Below are 12247 nucleotides of genomic sequence, written 5' to 3'. Positions count from 1 at the left end.
TACCATCCATTATTGCCTACAACATCTTCTGCACCCGAATTCACCCACCCCAAATTGCAGCACCACAAAACCTACTGCTGCATACTCACTTGCTCAGGAAACCTCCCCATTTGTACCAACAGTAATAGCTGTGCCACTCACCCTATCTTACATAATATCTACTTCTCTTATCCCAGAAGCAAACCAGCCAACATTAGGGCAGGAAAAGAATCCTAAATAATTGCCCAGAGCAGGGTATAGACTGGCATTCAAGGCTATGTTTGATTTACTGTGCCTGGAACCAATGAGAGATTACCTCCCTCAACTGAACTGAGGCCTGCTGAGTACTGTGGCAAACTGGTTTTGAGGCAGTGTGAAATAGCATAGTAAGACAGAAGTAATATGAGCCTACTATTCAGGATGAGGAGACAAAGCATAAAAAAAAGGTAATGTGAGGCACAGATTTTGAGAGCATCTAGAAAGGCAGAGAATGATTGAGCGCTAAGAAAGTAAACGATCAGCCCAGAAATGAGACCTGGTCTAGCACATGACCTAAGCATGTGTCTTTGAGCAGATAATGTTCTTGCTGTAGCATTTCAATGATCGGGATTGCTGGTGCTACCTGAGGTAAAGTGTGCAGAAATATCCTGGAACTGAACTGGAGATGTGCAGTGTGGGTTGTTAAAAGGTGGATGACAGTGCCAAAGTCAGTGAACTTGAGGTTCCTGTGGACCATATCCTGAAATGGAAATGTCTTTTTTTATTATTCATTTTTGTGGGATGTGAGTAATGCTGGCTGGCCAGCATTTTATTGCCCTTCCCTTGTCCTTGAGAAAGTGATGGTGAGCTACCTTCTTGAACTGCTGCAGTCTACCTGTTGTGGGTTGACCCACAATGCAACTAGGGAGGGAATTCCAGGATTTTGACTCAGTGACAGTGAAGGAATAGTGATACATTTCCAAGTCAGAATGGTGAGTGCTTGGAAAGGAATGTGAAGATGATGGTATTCTCATCTATCTACTGCCCTTGTTCTTCTAGATGGAAGTAGTTGTGGGTTTGGAAGGTACTATCTGAGGATCTTTGGTGAATTTCTGCAGTGTATCTTGTCGGTAGTACACATTGCTGCTACTGAGCATTGATGGTGGAGGGAGTGGATGCTTGTGCATGCAGTGTCAATCACGCGGGCTGTTTTATCCTGGATGGTGTCAAGCCTCTTGAGTATTGTTGGGGCTGCACTCATCCAGGCAAGTGGGGAGTATTCCAACACAGTCCTGACTTGTGGACAGGGTTTGGGGAGTCAGGAGGTGAGTTGCTCACTGCAGTATTCCTCACCTCTGACCTGCTCTTGAAGCTACTATGTTTATGTGGTGAGTCTAGTTGAGTTTCTGATCAATGTTAATTCTCAGGATGTTGATAGTGGTGGATTCAGTGATGGTAACACTATCGAATGTCAGGGGGTGATAGTCACAGACTGGCATTTATGTGGAACGAATGTTACTTGCCACTTGTCAGCCCAAGCCTGGATATTGTCCAGATTTTGGACCTTCTGATGGAAGGAAGGACATTAATGAAGGAGCTGAAGATGTTTGGACCTAGGACATTACTCTGAGGAATTCCTGCACAGATGTCCTGGAGTTGAGATGACTGACCTTCAACAACCCAAGAGTTTGCCCCTTGATACCCATTGATTCCAGTTTTGCTCATGCTCATTGAATGAATACAGCCTTGATATCAGGGTTATCATTCTCACCTCACCTCTGGAATCCAGTTCTTTTATCCATGTTTGAATCAAAACTGTAATGAGGTCAGGAGCTGAGAGGTCCCGGCAGATCCCAAACTGGATGTCATTGAGCAGGTGCTACTTGATAGCACTGTTGATGACACCGTCCGTCACTTTACTGATGATCAACAGTAGACTGATGGGGCAGTAATTGACCAGGTTAAATTTATCCTGCTGTTTATGTACATGACATACTTGGGCAATTTTCCACATTATTGGGTAGATGCTAGTGTTTAATTGTACTGGAATGACTTGGCTAAGGGAGTGGCAAGTCCTGGAGCACAAGTCTTCAGTGCAATTGCTGGAATGTTGGCAGGACCCATAGCTTTTGCATCCAACCATTTATTGATATCACGTGGAGTGAATCAAACTGGCTGAAGACTGGTATATGTAATGCTGGGGACTTCTGGTGGAAGATTGCTGTGAAAGCTTCAGCCTTTATTTTGTATCCAAAATGGAAGTGTTTTGGAGCAAGCAGCAAGTTGAACCCACAAAGAACTTGCTCTGGTTTCCACGTTGTGTGTTCCCATAGTGAGTTTGATACAATCACAACCTGTGGCATGTTTGACTGTTAACAAATCACTGGAGGGGATTCAAGATGGTGGCAGTCTGAATAGATCAGCTTTGCTGAGCTCTGCACCCCAACCCAGGTTATTTGTTCACCCCCCACCTTAGTTTTGTTTGAAAAAAATTATTGTTAAATGGTAATACAACCATTTAAATTCTATCTTGAGCATGCAAGAATGACTAAGGGGAAGCAAATGGCTACTCAGGACACTCAAACAATGAGCGGGCCCGAGACTGCAACTGGGGAAGCAGCTGCAGATCGCTCAGCAGCTGTGAAAGAAATGCCTGCACAGCAGAACAGCGTGGAGGAACTTGGAGCGATACTACAGCTGATCCAGGAGATGAGGGAAGAGACTCGTAATCAACTAGAGTCCATCTCAGCCATGCTGCAAAAGCATAAAAAGGAGTTGGAAGGGCTCGGGAAGCGAGTTGAAGAGATTGAGCAGTGGACCTTGGCATCGCAGACCGAGGTCGAGTCCTCAGCGGGGAGGATCCAGGCCCTTGAGAAACAGGTTCGGGCCCTGACTGAGTAAGTTGATCCAGAAAATAGAGATAGGAGGAAAGATATCCGGGCGGTTTAACTGCCAGAGTGAGTAGAAGGTGGGCAGCCAGCAAATCTTTTTGAAGACTAGTTGCCACAATTTCTTGGCTGGAATGCTAAGGCGGACCAGGTGAAGGTTGACAAAGCTCACTGGGTTGCGGTGTGCAGATCCGGTCAGGGTCCCTGTTCCTGCCCGGATCTGATACGATTTCAATGCTACATGGACAAGCAGAGTCATGGAAACTTATAGAAGGTTGGGAGAGATCCACAGGCCCTGACCTATCAGGGAACTAAGATAATGTTTTTCTAGGACTTTTCTGCAGCAGTGATCCATAAGAGGAAATTGTTTGATGAGGTTAAGAGAAAATTAAATTACCTCGGTATTCAATATTTGATTAGATACCCAGCGGTGCTTCGTATTACTTACGTGGAGACTGTGCGGTTGTTTGATTCCTTGGAGCAAGCCAAGAACTTCTTGGACACTTTAAGATAATGTAGATGTATCTATGGACATGGACAATAGTGTCTGATTTTTTTTGTCTTGCTTTAATTTCCTGCTCTTTTACTCTTTTCCCAAAGAAGCTGTTGTTAGTGGGTTTTTTTATTCTCTCTGAGCTGGAGTGGTCTGATATATTGTGGAGGGATAGGCAGGGTGCTCACTGTTTTATTATACCTTTGTGTTTACAATGCCCTTTGTTTGGTTTCTTCCATTGCTTGGGTTTGGGGTGCAGCTCAAGGTGGTCTGTGTGGGAAATGTAAGCGCCCTCTGTGGGCAGGGGGTAGAGTCCCCCATTAAGTGCCTTTTGTATTTGTTGTTAGTTTTTTTTCTTTTTTTTGTAAATAGGCTCTATGAGTATCCTTCTTAGTATGCTCAACGTGTTGCAAGACAAATTCTTCCTCTTGGCAGGTCAAAGGTGATTGTAAAGGATCATGATTGGCAGCATTCTTAAATGGTGCACCTTGAATATTAGAAGGATTCATTTGCCAGTTAAAAGAAAAAAGGTGTTGTCGAGCCTTAGAAAGGAGAGGGTGGATGTTGCCCTGTTGCAAGAGACTCATCTTAATGACAAGGAACACTTGAAGTTACAGCAGGATGGGCTTGATCAGGTGTTCCTTGTCTTTTAGTACTAGGAGCAGAGGAGTGGCAATACTCGTCAGAATGGTCTCTCATTTAATTTAATAGATTGTGTTAAAGATGAGTATGGTTGGTTTGTTATTCTTAAGGCCCTTACATGACAAGGCACATGGTATTTTGAATGTCTACTGTCATCTGGCCCACCCTCTTCCTGTGCTGGATAGAATGCCCAAAGGACCCCCAAAGCTTTCTTCACAATCTAAGCAACTGGGTGATCTATGTGTGGTACTGGGGTTGATAGACATTTGGAGACTTTTACACACCACGAGGAGAGAATTTATGTTCTTTTCCAATCCTCATAAATACCACACAAGGATTGATTATTTCCTAACTCCCATGGCTTTTTTAGATTTGGTGGTATCCTATTCGATTGGGAATATTGCCATCTCTGATCATGTAGCGGTGTATTTAATGGTTAAGATTAAGGGTGATGCAATGGGCTCACAGTACTGGTGAATGGATTCCTTCATTCTCAAGGACAGCAAGTTTGTAGAATACTTCTCTAGGGAATTTGAAGCTTTTTGGCCACCAACTCAGGTACAGCTAGTAATCCATCCATTTTTGGGAGACTGCTAAGGCCTATGCAGAAGGATAATTATCTCATACTCTACCAGCCAGAAGCCACAGAAGGGAGAGCAGCAACAGCATCTGCTTGAGGTATGACTGAAGGCAGCTGAGATGACATATTACAGTAGACCGACGGTGACTAAGCTGCAGCGGATCACAGCTCTCCAATCCACCTTAAACTCCACGCTAATGCATACAGCAAGGAAGGAACTTTCCTTTGTGAAGCAGAGACTGAGTATGGTGATAGGCTGGGTTAATACTTGGCATATTTGGTCAGGAAGAAGAAGGCCTCGCAGTCTATTGCTTCTATTAGGGAAGGGAATGGAACTCTTAATTACGATGCTAAAAAGATCAATGAAGCATTTCGGAGGTTTTACTTTGAACTTTACCAGTGTGAATGCTGTGAGGACAGATGGGAAAAAGTGGAGTCATTTTGTTTTAGGAATTTGGATCTTCCTGGTGTGTCTGCTGAACAGACATCTCTTCTTAGTGCTCCGTGAACAGCCCAAGAGATACAGGAGGCGGTGAGGCAACTTCAAAGTGGTAAGGTGCTCGGCCCTGATGGCTTGCCCAGTGAGTTTTATAAAGAATTTGTAAAAATACTGTCAGGACCAATGCTAGACATGTATGACTATTTCTATAGTCAGGATTGCCTCCCACCATGCTTGAGAGGCCAATATATCTCTTAGTCTCAAGAAAGGGAGGACCTCAGAACACTGCTTCTTACAGACCCATTCTCACTTTGAAACTTAGATTTTAAAACTTTATCAAAGACTCTGGCATTGAGGTTGGAAAGGTTGATGCCCTCTATTATTAAGGATGGTAAGAAGGGCTTTATAAAGGGTCCCAGATCTTCTAATGTTAGGAGACTGTTTAACATGATTCAAGTGTGTGTCACAAAGCTGGTTCCTATTTTCTAAAAGCTGTTCCTTTTCTCAAGGATACTTTGTCCTTGTTTTTTTCCAGATTAGTCATAAACCGCTCCCATTACTGATTAGACTGGTTTGGTGTAGAGATTAAAGGGTATTGAGAGGCCTTTTTGTTTATATGTAAACAAATGAGACTTGAGGCCAAAGTGGCCATGTTTTAGAAGTGACCTGTATAATGAAAAGGGAGTGGTCAGCTTTTTAGCAGCAGTTCAGCCCAGAACTAGTTGGGAGTTCAAATGTGGGAATTCTCTCTTTCCTTCTGCCCTTCTAACTTTTGACTGGCTGTATCTTTTTTATAGGCAAAAGTGAGGACTGCAGATGCTGGAGTTTGGAATCGAGAGTGTGGTGCTGGAAAAGCACAGAAAGTCAGGTAGCATCCAAGGAGCAGGAAAACCAACATTTCCGGCAAAAGCCCTTCATCAAAAGCCCTTTCTGATGAAGGGCTTTTGCCCGAAATATCGATTTTCCTGCTCCTCAGATGCTGCCTGACCTGCTGTGCTTTTCACGCACCGCGCACTATATCCTTTTTATATCCTGGAGTGATTTGGCCTGGGTGAAGTGTTTACTAGATGGGTGAGGATCCTTTACAGTGATCCTCTAGCAACAATTCTCACTAATGGTGGCTCAGTGGTTAGCACTGCTATTTCTCAGCACCAGGGTCCCAGGTTTGATTCCAGTCTCGGGCTACTGTCTGTGTGAAGTTTGCACATTCTTCCTGTATCTGCGTGGGTTTCCTCCCACAGTCCAAAGATGTGTGGGTTAGGTGAATTGGCTATGCTAAATTGCCCATAGTGTTAGGTGCATTAGTCAGAGGGAAATGGCACATACTCTTCAGCCGGTCAGTGTGGACTGGTTGGGCTGAAGGGCCTGTTTCCACACTGTAGGGAATCTAATTTTATCTGTATCTAACAAATTAACATCATGAATGCTATCCATTCTCAAGTTTGAAAACCACTGATTTTAAACAGATGGCACAGTGGTTAGCACTGCGCCTCACAGCACCAGAGATCCGGGTTCAATTCCTGCCTTAGGCAACTGTCTGTGTGTAATTTGCACATTCTCCCCGTATCTGCATGGGTTTCCTCCGGGTGCTCTGGTTTCCTCCCACTGTCCAAAAATGTGCTGGTCAGGTGAATTGGCTATGCAAAAATTGTCCGCAGTGTTAGGTGAAGGGGTAAATGTAGGGTAATGGTCTGGGTGGGCTGTTCTTCAGAGGGTCGGTGTGGACTTGTTGGGCCGAAGGGCCTGTTTCCACACTGTAAGTAATCTAATCTAATGGTATTGGGTCTGATAATTTTAACACTAGTGGGGCAGTCGGCAAGGCTGTCCCCTCTCATCTTTTCTCTTTGCATTGGTGATTAAGCCGCTGGCAGAGGCCATTCGTGGGGACCCTAATATAGCTGCCCCAAAGGTAGGGTCGAAGGTGCACAAGATCACATTATGTACAGAGGATGATCTCATTTTTCTTTCGAATCCAGCAGTTTTGTTGCCCTATTTAATACAACGTATTAATTCATTTGGCTTTTTCTCAGGTTACAAGAACAATTTTTCAAAATCGGAGGCTATGTCTATGGGGAGGCGGGGGTCTTATTGGAATACCAGACATTGAAGGTGGATTCCCCTTTAAGTGGGCACAGGGCGGCTTTCTTTATTTGGGCCTCTCTTGTGACCCCTAGTTTGGATCAGTTATTCAAGGCTAATTTTGTTCATTTGTTTGACAACGTGAAACAAGACCTTCTAAGATGGGGAGCCCTTCCAATATCATGACAAGTTCGAGTTGCTGTTATTAAAATAAATGTTCCTCCTCGCTTTTATACCCTCTGCGGATGCTTCCCTTGCTTTTTCCTCGACAAATGTTTCAGAAATTACATGGTTGGTTTAATTCTTTTATTTGGCACCATAAGCACTCCCTCATCAAGGTGATGAAATTGCAAATGCGCCAGGGGTTGAGAGGAGTGGATCCGCTGGATGTCAGAGATATCAATTGAGCTCTCTTTTATCTTTTGAGAGTGATTGGGCCTGTGAGGATTCGGTGTCGATATGTTTGGATGTTGAGGCCTCCCAGACAAAGTGTCCTCTTATTAACCTGTTGTGTCTGGACAAAATGAGGATAGTTGCGAAACATTACCGCAATCCAATAGTTATTAATACTGTCAAAATGTGGTGGACAATGAGACAGATGGAGGGTAATATGTATAAAACATCTTTCCATACTCCCATAGTTGGTATGCCAGGTTTCTAGCGAGGGACAATGGATCCCAGGTTGAAGTCCTGGGCGGATAGAGGAGTCTCTTGTTTGGGTGACCTGTTTGAAGATTAAATGTTAATGTCATTTGATCAAATAACTCTTAAGTATGGGTTATCAAGTAGGGATCTCTTCCATTTGCTTCAGATCAGAGATTTTATCTGAAAAGCGACTACATTTCTAACTGTTATAGATCTGACATGGTAAAGAAGGTGCTTCAGGCTAAGAGGACTCTTTCAGTGAGTACTCTCTATCTTTTGTTGGTGGGAGGTTCCTTGGGTGACATTGAGCGATTAGGAGAGGTCTAGGAGAGGGAGTTTGGGGGGGGGGGGGGAGGGAGATCACTCCGGAAACTTGGGAGGACATTTGCGAGAATGCGAGGAAAATTTCAATATATAATAGGACCCAGGCTATGCAGTTAGAGATTCTTCTAACGATCATCTAGCCCCAAACTATCTTGCAAAATTTAAACAGGATGCATCTTCAATGTGCCCCAACTGTACAGTAAACACAGGTACCCTCACGCATCTTTTGTGGTGCTGCCACAGGCTCCATACCTACTGAGGCGCTGTGGCAGGAGTAATAGAGGGGGTCTTGGGGACAGAAGTCAAGGTGGACCCAGTTTCTTTCCTTCTGGGTTTGCCAAATTTATCTCTCTCAGATATACATGGGAAAAAGCTTTTTAGCATCCTCACATTTTGTGCAAGGAAGAACATTCTGATGTGCTGGGTGTCTGAGAACCCCCTGGGTCTGTCAGGGGGGTTAATTATGGAACACATTCCTTTGGACTTTCTTACAAATATGGTGCACCTGAAAATGAACTTTTATAAGACATGGCAGCCCTTTTAGAATTATTTGGAAGCTGATCTACCATTTTAATTAGCACTTTTATCTGGCCATGGTGGTTTGGTTTAATAAGCCGAATGTCCTGAGGAAGAACCTTGAGCAACAATGGGTTTAATAATTGATGCTCTTGAAGGTTGAACACTGAGGTCTTGTTACGCTGAGCAGCGTTACGTACTTATTTATTGATGTGTAATGAGTGTAGTTGACAGTTCTTTTGTAGAGTAGTATAATAGTTGGTTTATTGTTTTAAGTTATATTTTCCTATTTTTGTAATTTTATAATTGTAAAGAAACATTTTTTTCAATAAAAACATTTTTAAAAAAAATCACTGCATGATCCATGCTGCTTCAGCAAGGCAGGGAAGTTGTGGCAAGATGATTTTGATGTCGAAATGGCCATCTCACCCTATGTTACCACTCCTCACAATAGCAAACATTGCTCAAAGCCTGGAAAATTCTGTCCTTTGTTGCAGAATGAGACATTCTGCTGTATCAAGAATGTTATCAGTGCCAATCCCTCACTACTTTTCCAACTTTTTGCTTCAATGCACATATTCAGGGACTGGGAAGATCCTGTTTAATGATTTTTTTTATTGAAAAGTGGCTGTTTTGCTCCTTAGGTAATTATTTTCCTTGGTGTTAGGGTACTATTCTATAAAGTACAGAGTTCTGCATGTATACAGTCATCATCATGGCTATCCCAAGGTTGAGGATGGTGGTCTTCATTCCATTTATCTATTCATGGGCTTTGAAGTGGCTTAGGAGTCCAATCTTGGCTTTGATAGTTCTTCCGCATTCAGGGCAATAGTTCTAGATTGTAGATCAGGCTTTGGTTGTTGCTACCTCGCTTTCAGTTTTTTTCTCTTCTAATTCTGCACATCTGTTGGCTTCAAAAGTTGCTGTCGTTCTCGGATGATGGTTTGCCAGAGTTTCCTAGCCTTAGCATTGGTTTCCGAATTGTTGATGTTACATTTCTTCATATTGGCTTTTAAACATCTTTGAATCTCTTCTGTTATCTACCTCTTTTATGCTTGCCTTCTTTAAGCTGGGAGTAGATGATTTGTTTTGGTAGACATTAGTCTTTCATCCAACCAACATCACCGCTCCAATGTTAGTTGGTTCTTGATGACATAGGCTTCAATGCATGTTATGTTATTTTTGTTTCATTCAGCGTGCTGATATTGGTACTTCTAACTTCCCAGCTGATAAAGATGTTTCAAATGCAGCGTTGATGGAACTTCAGATGTTATTGGTATGTTGTCAGAGTTTCTGATGCATACAGGGGCATTGGGATCACCACTGCTTCATACACTAACATTTAGTGTCTGTCCTGATGTCACAATTAAAAGACGTCCAAAAGCTGTTTCAGCACATTTAAGACAATGGTGGATCTCGTCATTAAGGTCAACATTGGAGGAGAGGTGACTTCCAAGATATGTAAAGTGGTCTACGTATTCCAGGGTTGTTTCGCCAAGTTCAATTGATGGTTCTATCCAATTTGTCTCAGTGTTTTTTAAAATAAACTGGGGATGCACAAAAATTAAGCAAAATGCATAAATGGGTCAGTGTAAGAAATTCATATTTTAAAATCAGTTATTAATATTTTTATTGATTCAAAACAACTTACTACAAAAATACATATGTACAAGTTAAACACTGACCAACAATATAGTTTTATACAGAGAAACATAATAGAGCATGAAATATTTACAGGCATTTTCTTCCATTTTTAATAGTATTATTCAAAAAAATGAGTGTATTGACTATTATTTCCTCAAACTAATAAAAATAATTTAATTTATTATTGTTTAAACTTTGAGAAAATAACTGACAAATTTCTTTATGGAAGACGCAACTTGATATGTAAAATACTCCAAAGGAATAAAATTACCATTTGATAATATTTTCCTTTCATTGATCACGATACAGATTCACAAATATTATTAGAAACACTTTGCTATTTACATCCATTTTAGTGAAGGATGATTTAAGAGAAAGTCATTATCATTTGACTTTGAATTAGCAATGTGAACTTTTCAAATCAGTTTGTGTTCTCTGTCATTTAAAAAAATGCATTACAATGTTCAAATAATGATCCACATACAAAGCTATGCCAAGCAAGTATAATTACCCCAGAGTAAACATTAGATGAATGAAATCATTTGGACTGAGACAAGGCAAAAGAAATTTTAAAAAGAATGCGGGACAAGATTTCACACCGCGTTCGTTGTGAAATGTTGTCCAACATGAACAATGAATGAATAAATACAGTCCTTATACTGTGTTAATTTAGCCAATATGAAAATTGTTTTACCTATTTAATTCTTTGGTCCACAATTTTCTGTTTTTGTAACAAGTTACAACAGTTCATGTTTAAGTGTTATATGGAGACATTAGGTTAAATTTTCAGTTTGCTATCCAGGTCTCAAACTGATATTAGAGATTAGCTACTCATGAAGAAAACCCCTAATTTTCAGTTTCAATACTTAAGTGGAAACGAAAATTAGGCACTTTCCATTGCAGACAGCTAATTTGCAATGACAGTTTCACATTCTGGTAGCAAGTTCAAGTGCTTTCTTAAAGAAAAGTATCTGCTTCCACCCCCACCCCCGAACCACGTATTTAGCTGTAATGAAAGATAGTACTTATAAAATATCAGAGTATTTACATAAAAATGTATACAACCAAGCTGGTGTCTCTGCACTCTAAACAAAAACACTGGGAATTAAGAAATAGCCATGTGGAGCCGGCCTAGATCAGCATTACAACTACAAACTGATGAGACATTTTCATCACCCCCTCTCCTAAGCTTTGTACTATTACTACAGCACAGCAGAGAGAATATCAACTGGCCATCAACTACAAGCCTGGCCGTAAACATTTTATCCATTAGTAATTTTGTTTCACAAAGACACACATCTTACTTTACTGTAACATAGCTGTGATTTCTCTACATTAAAGTTTTAACGGAAAAACATCAATGCCAATTTAATTCCAAGAACACAGAGCCAATAAATAGCAATGAATCTTTTCCTATGTAAACAGAAAAAGACTTGAGTTTATAATTCAAGGGAATATCAATTAAATGGGTTGAGATGATACCATTCTACTTAATAATCCATTGACATTGTGAAACTCCATTTCCCATTTTATTGTAAAGTTGATGTAACTTTACCAGATATAAATGAACATACATAGGAACGTCAAGTAGGAGAAAGTGAGGACTGCAGATGCTGGAGATCAGAATCGAGCGTACTGCTGGAAAAACACAGCAGGTCAGGCAGCATCTGAGGAGCAGGAGAATTGACATTTCCAGCATAAGCCTTCATCAGGAATGTCAAGGCAAGGGAAGAAATAGCCACGGCATTAACAGATATCTCCACATCATCTTTGACCACAAGAGAGGTTACAAAGGATTGGAGAGTAGCCAAAGTTATTCCCTTGTTTAAGGGAGTAAACCAAGGGGATAATCCAGGAAATTATAGGCCAGCCAGCTTGATGACTGTGGTGGGGAAACTCTTGGAGGAGATATGGAGGGACAAGATATATGCACATCTGGAAGAAAATGGACTGGTTCATGAAAGGCAGCATGGTTTTGTACTGGGAAGGTCATTTGAAGCGGTGACGAAGATGATTGATGAGGAAAGGGCTGTAGATGT

Source organism: Chiloscyllium plagiosum, chromosome 15 (genome assembly GCF_004010195.1).
Source record: "Chiloscyllium plagiosum isolate BGI_BamShark_2017 chromosome 15, ASM401019v2, whole genome shotgun sequence".
Lineage (NCBI taxonomy): Eukaryota > Metazoa > Chordata > Chondrichthyes > Orectolobiformes > Hemiscylliidae > Chiloscyllium > Chiloscyllium plagiosum.
The sequence above is the reverse complement of the archived record's forward strand: the minus strand, read 5'-3'. Positions refer to the sequence as shown.